The sequence below is a fragment of the Chamaea fasciata genome, unplaced genomic scaffold (assembly GCF_029207755.1).
Source record: "Chamaea fasciata isolate MVZ Bird 193981 ecotype frontalis unplaced genomic scaffold, bChaFas1.0.hap1 SCAF_21, whole genome shotgun sequence".
In the NCBI taxonomy this organism is placed as follows: domain Eukaryota; kingdom Metazoa; phylum Chordata; class Aves; order Passeriformes; family Sylviidae; genus Chamaea; species Chamaea fasciata.
The window spans coordinates 9,875,926-9,884,800 of NW_027094106.1; positions in this window are offsets into that span (position 1 = coordinate 9,875,926).

Genomic DNA, 8,875 nt, shown 5'->3' on the forward strand with positions numbered 1-8,875 from the left:
GCTCTACCAAGCCATGACCGCCACCATAAGGCATTATACCTTATGCAAATCAGCGCCAAGGCCTCTCCTCCGGCCCCCGCCCCGGCCCGGCACGGCTCGGCCCGGCCCTTAGCGCCCGCCGGGGCGGACTTTGCCTCGCGGCCGGCGGGAGGCCCCGGGGAGCGGCGGGGGCAGCGGCGGGCGGGACGGCGCGCACGGGACGGCGGCTCCCGGCGCCCCGGAGCCGGCTGCCGTCGGGGGGTCCCGGTGCCGTGGCGCCCCGGGAAGGGAACGCCTCCCTTTGCCCGAGCTCCCCGGGGCCGAGCGAAGAGCCCCGGTGGGTTCGGCGCCCCCGGGCGCTGTGCCCGCGCTGGAAGGGAGCCAAGCTGAGAATCCCTCTGAGTCTCACAGGGGAGATTTCTCCCCGCCGTGTCCTCTAATGTGTGGAGTCCTGCTGGCCAAGCCCTGGCGCAGAGCAGGAACAGGCTGTGAGGGTCCAGGGGAGCACCCCCAAGATGGGGGTCACCAGTGGGGTCGTGGCCCCCGCTGTGGGGCAGCTCTGGGGACAGGCTCACTGCCAGTTAGCTGTGCAGGACATGGAAGGACACCTGGTTATGAAGGGGACACTGCAGGGACAGGGGTCGCAGGGGACACAAGGCCCCCACTGACCCTTGGCAGCAGTCAGGGCGGGGAGCAGGGAACAGGTTTGGGAACGGGCAGAGGAAGAGATCCAAGCTGTGCCCTGGGATCTGAACAAAACCTGCTTTTCCTATTGCCAAGAATGCAAGTCCCAAAGATCAACAAATTCACTTAAAGCAGCCACAAGACAAGAGGCAGCACCACACCCAGAGCACGGCACAGATGGGCCTGGGACCCTTCAGGGCAAGGCAGGTCTGAAATTTCCACTCCTGGCTGTCCAGTTGTCCAAAGCTCTTCCAGTTCCTGCTGCTCCTGGCTGGCACCTGAAAGGCAGCCCTGGCAAAGGCCAACAGTTTTAAACCCAGTGTTCCCAGCCCAGATTCAGACTTTTCCAGGGCGCCCAGAGTTACCTGCCCATCTCAAAACACACAGAAAATCCTGCCAGCCACCAGCACCCATGGCAGACCCCAAATGCAGCTCCAGAGCCCCTCAGGAGCTCAGCTGCTGCTCCCTGACAGCGCTGGCCGTGGATCCCCTCTCAGTTAAACACCCTGGGCAGCTGGTGGCAGTTTGGGTTCCTGCAGAGCCAGGCAGAGGGAAGGGAAGGGAAAAGGCCCGTGGCTGGGCAGGGAACAGCCTGTGCCCGCCGGCAGGAGCAGGTGTTGGGAGCTGCACGGGCTGAACAGGCTGAACTGTCCATAAAACCATTCCCGCTCCGTGGAACAGGAGCAGCTGGGGGCCAGGAGGGTAGCACAGCACCCTCAGAGCCCCCCTGCCCTTTGGGGCACAGGGCAGAGCCACAGGCAGGGGTGGGACGCTGGGGATCAGGCACCCAGAGGGAGCAGGAAACCTCTCCGTGTGTTGGGGGGGAGGCTGTGCATGAGCACACGATGGCCACACAGGGTCTGTCCTGGGCGCACGGCTGCCTGAGCACAACCTAGAGAAGAGAGGACTGAAAAATCCCAAAGAGCCCCTTCCTGGCTCCCAGCTTGGAGCCCTGGGCCCAGCCAAGCAAATTCCCAGCTCTGGTCCCAGGTGCTGGGGCTCCACAGGGAGGGGACAGCAGCTCCCTCACCCCCAGCACTGTGTGAATCCTCTGGGTGAGGGTGAGGGGCTCCCCAGCCCTGCTGTGCCCTGCACCCAGAGGTCTGTAGGGTGCAGGGACCAGGTTACTGGTGAGTGTCCCCCCTGTGCCCAGCTCTCCCACCCCTGAGGGTGGCACATGCCCAGCGGGTCCCTGCACCCACAGCCACCCTCATCCTTGACACCACAGCAGCTCCCTGATCGCCCCAAAATTCTCCCAGGTGATGGAAGAGACACCAAACCCCCACCCGTGGGGGCTGAGGGACCACGTAGGGCCTCTGCCAGCCCCGAGCAGCCACTCAGTGACACCAGGACCTGTGTGACACCCCCGGGCTGCTCTGCCACCGCTGCCCCTTCACAGGCTCCTGCCCAGGACGGTTTGTGGGAGGCTCTGCAGGTGCCAGGGGAGAGCAGGAGCCGGGCTGAGCGCCCAGACCCCCCGGCACGGGCTGTGACACCCCCACCCTGCGCCGGCCTGGGAACAGCCTGCCTCCTGTTCCCAGAAGATCCCCTTTCCCTTTCAAGTGGGCTGGTGAGCTTTGACTTGGTCTTTGCACAGGCTTCATGGCATCGCATGATAATAATGTTCTGTCACAGTGGGTGCCCTGGACCTTGTCCTGTTTCCACACATTTGGAACCACCTGGCTAATGAAGTGGATATCGTTTTCTGGTCCATCTCTCTCACCCCACTGCTCTTCCCCCTTGTTCCACGCCCCGCTCCTCGGAGCGATGTCAGGAGCCTCGGTGCCTTTTCCCATCGTTGTCCGGCACAGCTCATTAACTCCTCTCAGCAGAAGAGCGTGGTCATTACGGCTCGGGGGGCCGGTGGGTGCCCCGCGGGGCTGGGAGCACATAGTTTCCCAGCCCCAGCCCGGCGGGAGCATCGGCCCGAGCTTTCAGCGGGAGGTGACTGCGGCTGGGAATGCAGGGCAGCTGCACCGGGGAGGGTTTTTTTGATCTGAGCATGCTCTGCTCTGCCCCTCAACCCTCCGAAGCCACCTGGTTCGCAGCCAGCCCGCATTGGCCGGCAGCTCCCAGGGCTGGAACGGCCTCACCTGCCGCTCCCCATCATCTCAGAGACTGCGGGGACCAAACCAGCCGTGCCTTCACGCTGTCCACAGGGAGGGAATCACCATCCCGCTGCCACCACCCGCTCCAGGCCATCCCTTCCCCGTGGCCACATCCTCCTCCATCAGCACGGAGGGGCCAGCAGCGTTTGCCCCGAGCCAGGCTGCAGCTCCCACTTTGCCATGGGTGCCAGCACAGGGCCAGCGCGGGGTCAGCCACGGGCACGGCTCACGGCGCGGGGGACTTTGCTCCTGGCACTGCCTCTGGCACAGGAGCCACGGCCAGGACAACCCCTGTCCCCACTGGGGCAGCCTCGTGTCCACCTCACACCAGAGTGGGGACACAGGAGCCACATGGCTCTGGTGGCACTTTTCCTGCCAGCCGCCGGGGCGGGCACAGCGCCGGGGGATTTCTGCCACGCATTTCGTATCTGCCTCTCATTTTTTCCCTTACAGTTTCATTTAACGCCTGAGCGCGTGCAGACACCGCCTCTGACCTCGCGGGCAGTGGGCAAGAGAGTTCCCACCAAAACCAGGCCCATTAAACCCCCTCACGGAGATTTTTTTTTTTTTTTCTCTCCTCTGCCCCCACTTGCGCTGAGATTTTCGCATTCCCTGCCTGCCTCCGCCTCCCCCACACCGAGGTGATGTAATGTTTTGAAGGCTTCTCCCATCCCCACCTTTATTAAATATGACCCGCCGTTGATCCCCGCGCGGGGCGAAGGGAAGCTGTGGTTTCGGGAGGGATCAGACATGAAAGGAAGAGCTGCCCGGCCCGCCCGGGGCCGGCTCGGCAGGGCCCTCGTACCCCGCCACCCCGATATTCACAGCCTCCAACACCACAGAGGTGCCACTTTCACCCTCCGGGGAAGTCAGGTCTGTTGGCACTTTGGTTTGGGATACAAATCACCTTTTTGCTTGTCTTCTCCCTCCCAGATGGAGGACAGAGCCTTGGCTCTCCCTCGGCAGAGCTTCTGCGAGAGAGGCTCAGTTGTAGGGTGCCCCAACTCTGGGCTGAGCCCTGCTGTCCCTGTCCCCTGCAGACCCCACTGACACCCTACAGATGTCCCATCATGGGCTGTGCTGCACAACCCGCTCAGCTCCCAGGGAAGGGACGTGTCCAAGCTGTCACCAAGGTACAGAGCGAGGCTTTGGTGTGGAAATGACTCCTCTTCCACCTGTGTGCTCCCTGCTCCAAGCATGAACGTGAGCCTGGGCATCATCCAGGAAGAGATGGGGCCCAGCAATGGATTGAAGGGTGTGGATTTATCCCCATCTGCTGTCCACCATGTCTGGTCTCACTCCACAGGAGCACTCGGGCAGGGCTGGCACCAGGTGGGCTGTGCTGGCAGCAGTGTCAGCACCAGGGACACAATGGTCATGTTGCCCCTCCAGCCATGTGGGTGCACCCGTTCTGGGGACAGGCATCACCCTGGGGACATCCATCACCCCAGTGCCCTCAGCCAGAGCCCCGCAGGTCCACCTGGCACAGGTGGAGGAGAGGAGACAGGAGCTGGGACTGGCACACAGGGGGGACAGGAGCCACCCAGGACCTGCAGGGACAGGGCCCAGGGTGGGCAGGAGGACACCCGGCAGCAGTGTTTGTCTGTCACGCTGATAATTAATGTTTCTCCCCTACACTTTGCAAATAACTCGCGACTCTCTTTGTCTGGTGATAAATGGCCCCTTTGAAGTTCTCCTTTCTCAAAAGCAAAGCAAAGAAACACTTTCATAATCCGTCTTCACCTCCCATCCTGTGCCGAGGCTCTGCTGCTCTGGGGGGCACAGGGGGCCTGGTGGCCCCTCACCTGCAGGTGGGACCCCTCGGGGGCTGCTTGGTGTCCCTTTACTCTGCCAGGGGGATGGGCAGCGCGGGTCAGGACCGCCTCAGCTTGTCCCCTGCCCATGGCCATGACAATGTGTCCTGCTGCACTGGTGGCTTTCCCATCACATTCCCTCCCCAGCAGTATGGCCCCACGCTGAGTCCCCCCAAAACCCCAGACCCCTCATTTTCGGAGCCTGGAGGCTTCCCTCAACCTCCCCGGGTGTTGAGCTGGAGGGGAGGCAGGAGCTGGGGAGCCGTGGGGTGCAGGGACCCGCTGCAGGGGAGTTTGGGTGCGGACGTGACCCAGCACCCTCCGTGAGCCACACACACGTCCCCCCGCAGCTCCAGCTCACACTCAGGTTCTGCTTGGCTGCCACAGCAAAACAAGTTCTGCTGGGCTATAAAAAGGCGCTGGAAGCGGGGCAGGCCGGGAGAGCGGTCGGAATCCATGCCAGAGCTCTTGCAGGTTGTCACTGGCTTACGTGTCAGGGCAAACAATGCTATCTGCCCATGGGATCGCGGCACAAGGAACACCACAACAGCGGCCCAAACCCCAAACACGGGGTCACGGGGCAGGCAGCGGGTCCCCGAGCAGAGCTGGGCCACCCCGTGCCCACAGGGACTGTCCCACGCCTGGCTGTGCCCGGTGGCCGGGGTGGCCCTGGCCCCGTGGCTCCTCCCGTTGCCCCCCGATGCCGGTGCCGGGCAGGGTGGCCCTGCTGGCCTCTGTGTCCCCAGAGGGGCAGGCATTGCACAGATGCCATTCTGCTTTGCCGAGCGTCCTCTGACTCTTTATTAATTTTAAGACAAAGCGGAGGGAAGCGAGCTGGAACCAGCGTGGAGGTGGGGTTGTTTTCTGGGAAAACAAAAGCAGCGTGGCCAGTGCCAAGGCCCAGGGGATGCTCAGGGCTGGAGGAGCTCCCTGAGGACAGGGGTCCCAAATTTGGGGCGGCTTCAGTGAGAGTCCCAGTTGCACTACAGGGAGGCCCCAACCCACAACCTGGCCAGCCCCACCGTCCCCTGTGTCACCCCATGGCCGTGGGTGTCTGTCACTTGCCCCTTCGTGTGACAATGGTGGCACCAGACGTGCTCTGCATCAGGGGTCCCCACTGGTGGCTCCCCAGGCTGAGGGCAAGAGCTGCCACGACGGAACCAGAGAAATCCGAAAGGTTCCAAGAAAAGTAAAATCCAGCTCTCCACAAGGAAATGCTGTTGGGAGCTGGCAAAAACTTCCCACCTGTGGCAAGAGCCCCCCAAGGGCACAGCCCGGCTCACCCCAGCCCCTGTTGCAGGCGAGACCCCCACGCCAGGCACATTTCTCTGCCCACCCTGGGAGGGTCCAGCCTGGCCCCCAGCGGGGTCCCCACCGGGCCGTGGGGGGAGCCGGGAGGGCAAAAATCAAAAGCAAATTGCGGGAGTCAATGGTGCGGAGCCGCGGGCGGCCTCAGCGGCTGCCGTGTGACTTTGATTCCCCTATCATAACCCCGAATTAAAAATTCAAGCAATTACTTGCATGGCTTCCCCCCGATTAGGCTGGGCCTCGCGTTCATTAATGCGGGCGCACAGAGAAAAGCCATTAGGGCGGGTGGTGGGGACGGTTTCGCTGAGAACAGTTCCGCTCCAGGAAGGAGCTGGGCCAAAGCCGAATTTCACACATCTCCGAGGCCGCCCAAGCACGGCCGGGGCCCTGAAAGCCGCCTTTGTCCCCCCGGCAGCCCCTGGGATGTGTCCCCATGGGATGGGTGGCACGCAGAGGGGCATTGCCTGGGCAGGCAGAGCTGGTAAAAGCATCAGCCCAGCGGCAGCAGCATCGAGGGGACGGCCCCGAGTCACGGCGATGTTTCCGGCGGCACCGAGCCGGTCGCCCCCTAAAATATTTACCCAGCCCAACCCCAGCGGTGCGGCAGCACACAGGGGCAGCGGGGACAGAGGTGGGTGTTGAATCACCCAGCCCACCGCAGCCCTCTGCACGTGGGCCAGCGCTGGAGCAAGATGTGGCAAGCCTCCCACCCGGCAAGCCCGGGTTTATGAGCAAATTTCGAGTTCCACATAGTTTTCCCTCCCATTCCAGCGCAATTTTTTTTTTTTTCCTGCTGCTCCAGGAGTGGGGACTGGGGACGTCGCCTGCCCAGGCTGTGCCCCCGCGGGCACCCCCCGCCCTGCGGCTGCCACCGTGCCAGCGTGCCCCTGCTCCACCGCTGGGCCATCAAGGAAATCTGCTGGACTGAAAAAATACCAGCACGTCTAGACTGAAATACCAGTCTGGGCTCCCGGGGAGCCAAAGGACCCCCCCGGAGCAGCGTGGGCTCCCTTTTCCCGGGGGTGGCACAGGAAGGCGTGACCCCAGGGACAGTCCTGCTCCCCGGGGCTCGCCAAGCCCCTCCAGGATCTCTGTCCCCAGCCCCGCTTGGCGCTGCGGTGCCCACAGCCCTGGGGTGCCCGGGGTTTTTTCCTTCCCTCCTTGCCCACGCTCTTCCTGCTGGGATCCGTCCTGCAGCAGGCTTTGGCCCCCGGGAAGAGCGTGGTCGCTGTGACAGCCCGCTCGGGCCGCCGAGGGTCGGGCTGTGCCCAAATCCCCTCCTCCGTGCGGGCGCTGCCGGCTCCATCCATCAGCGGCGGCCCCGGAGCCGCCCGAGGGGGAGCGCCGGGAGGTTGCGGAGGGGAGAAAAGGAAAACAGACAGGATAAAAATCACCGAATTAGCGGGTCCCGGGGAGGGACGGCCTGCGAGATAGCGCGGGGCCATTTTTTATGGCAGAGACAGGAGGCATGAACTGCGGATCAGCCTCTTCCCTTTGACCCCGCCACTGGAAGTCACCCCTGCCTTCGCCACCCCATAGCTCACGGGCCGGTGTCACTGACACCGGAGCCACAGCCCCGTGCGCTGCCGGAGGGAGCACCCGCATCCCCGGGGCCAAAGCCAGCGGCCCCACCCGTGGCCGCGCACGGGGAAGGAAAATATTCCATTTATCCCAGGGGAAGGCGCCGTGCCGGCCCCAGCTCGGATCCCGGGGCTGCGGGTGCGGCGGGACGCTCCGGTGGGTGCCCGGGCTGGTGGCACCCGTGTCCTGTCGGGGGACCCCCGTGCACCCGGGGACCGCACCGAGGGGACAACCAGGGCCCCACCGAGGGGACAACCAGGGCCCCACCGAGGGGACAACCAGGGCCCCGCCGAGGGGACAACCAGGACCCCGCCGAGGGGACAACCAGGGCTCCACCGAGGGGACAACCAGGGCCCCGCCGAGGGGACAACCAGGGCCCCGCCGAGGGGACAACCAGGACCCCGCCGAGGGGACAACCAGGAGCCGAGGGGACAACCAGGACCCCGCCGAGGGGACAACCAGGACCCCGCCGAGGGGACACGAGCGAGCGGAGTCGCCGCTGTGGCCGCGCCCGCCGTGCCCGGGGACGTGGTGCCACCTCGTGGGGACCGGGGCCGCTCCCGGGGCCGCTCCCGGGGCCGCCGGACACGGAGGCGGCTGCCTTGGGATGCTCAGGGCGCGACAGCCGCAGGGTGACCGATAAATCACTGTCAGTGCTCCGCGGTCATAGAGACGGTTGTCGGAGGGCAAGGGAAAACAAATTACTTTAAAAATAAAACTAACAATTAAAATAGCTCGGTGCGGGCGAAGAGGGGGTGCTTCACAGCCCCCAGGGAGGCTGCCCGTGACCCGCTGTGGTTGCTCCTTGCTGCGCTGCCCAGGGAGGAGCCCACGGGGCTGCAGGTGGGCGACGAGCGCAGGGAATCGCTCCCGGGGGCTGCCCGGCCGCAGGAGACATCCCCGGGCTGGGATCGGGCCGGGCACTAAAGCCCTTTTGTTTTCCCCACCCAGTGACCCCGCGGAAGAACAGGAGGATTGTCTTTCAAACGGAGCCGATGTGGAGCTTGAATGTCCCTTGCCACCTTGGCTATAAATCATCCTGCATGTGATAAGGTAATTACCTTCTCCTTGGAACTATTCATAGGAAAACCTATAAAGGGCCTGGCTTGTAAACACAACAATAAAGAGGCAGTACAATAAAACCTTGGCCAGGGTGGGGAAGGTGCTGCCTTTCCCCGGCCCCCAGCACCTCACAGCCAGCCCTGTGGCTCTCACTGGCAGCGAGGGGTGGCACAGGGCACACACCCCTTTGTCCCCAGAGAATACTGGGAATAACAGCAGCTCCCTCCTGCTTCCTGGGGTGCATAAAACCTGAGATTTCTCCCTTCAGAGAACAGCCTGACACTGGATGGGGCTGCTGGAGCTGAGTGTGCTCACAGGGTGTACCTGCTCCCAAGCCCC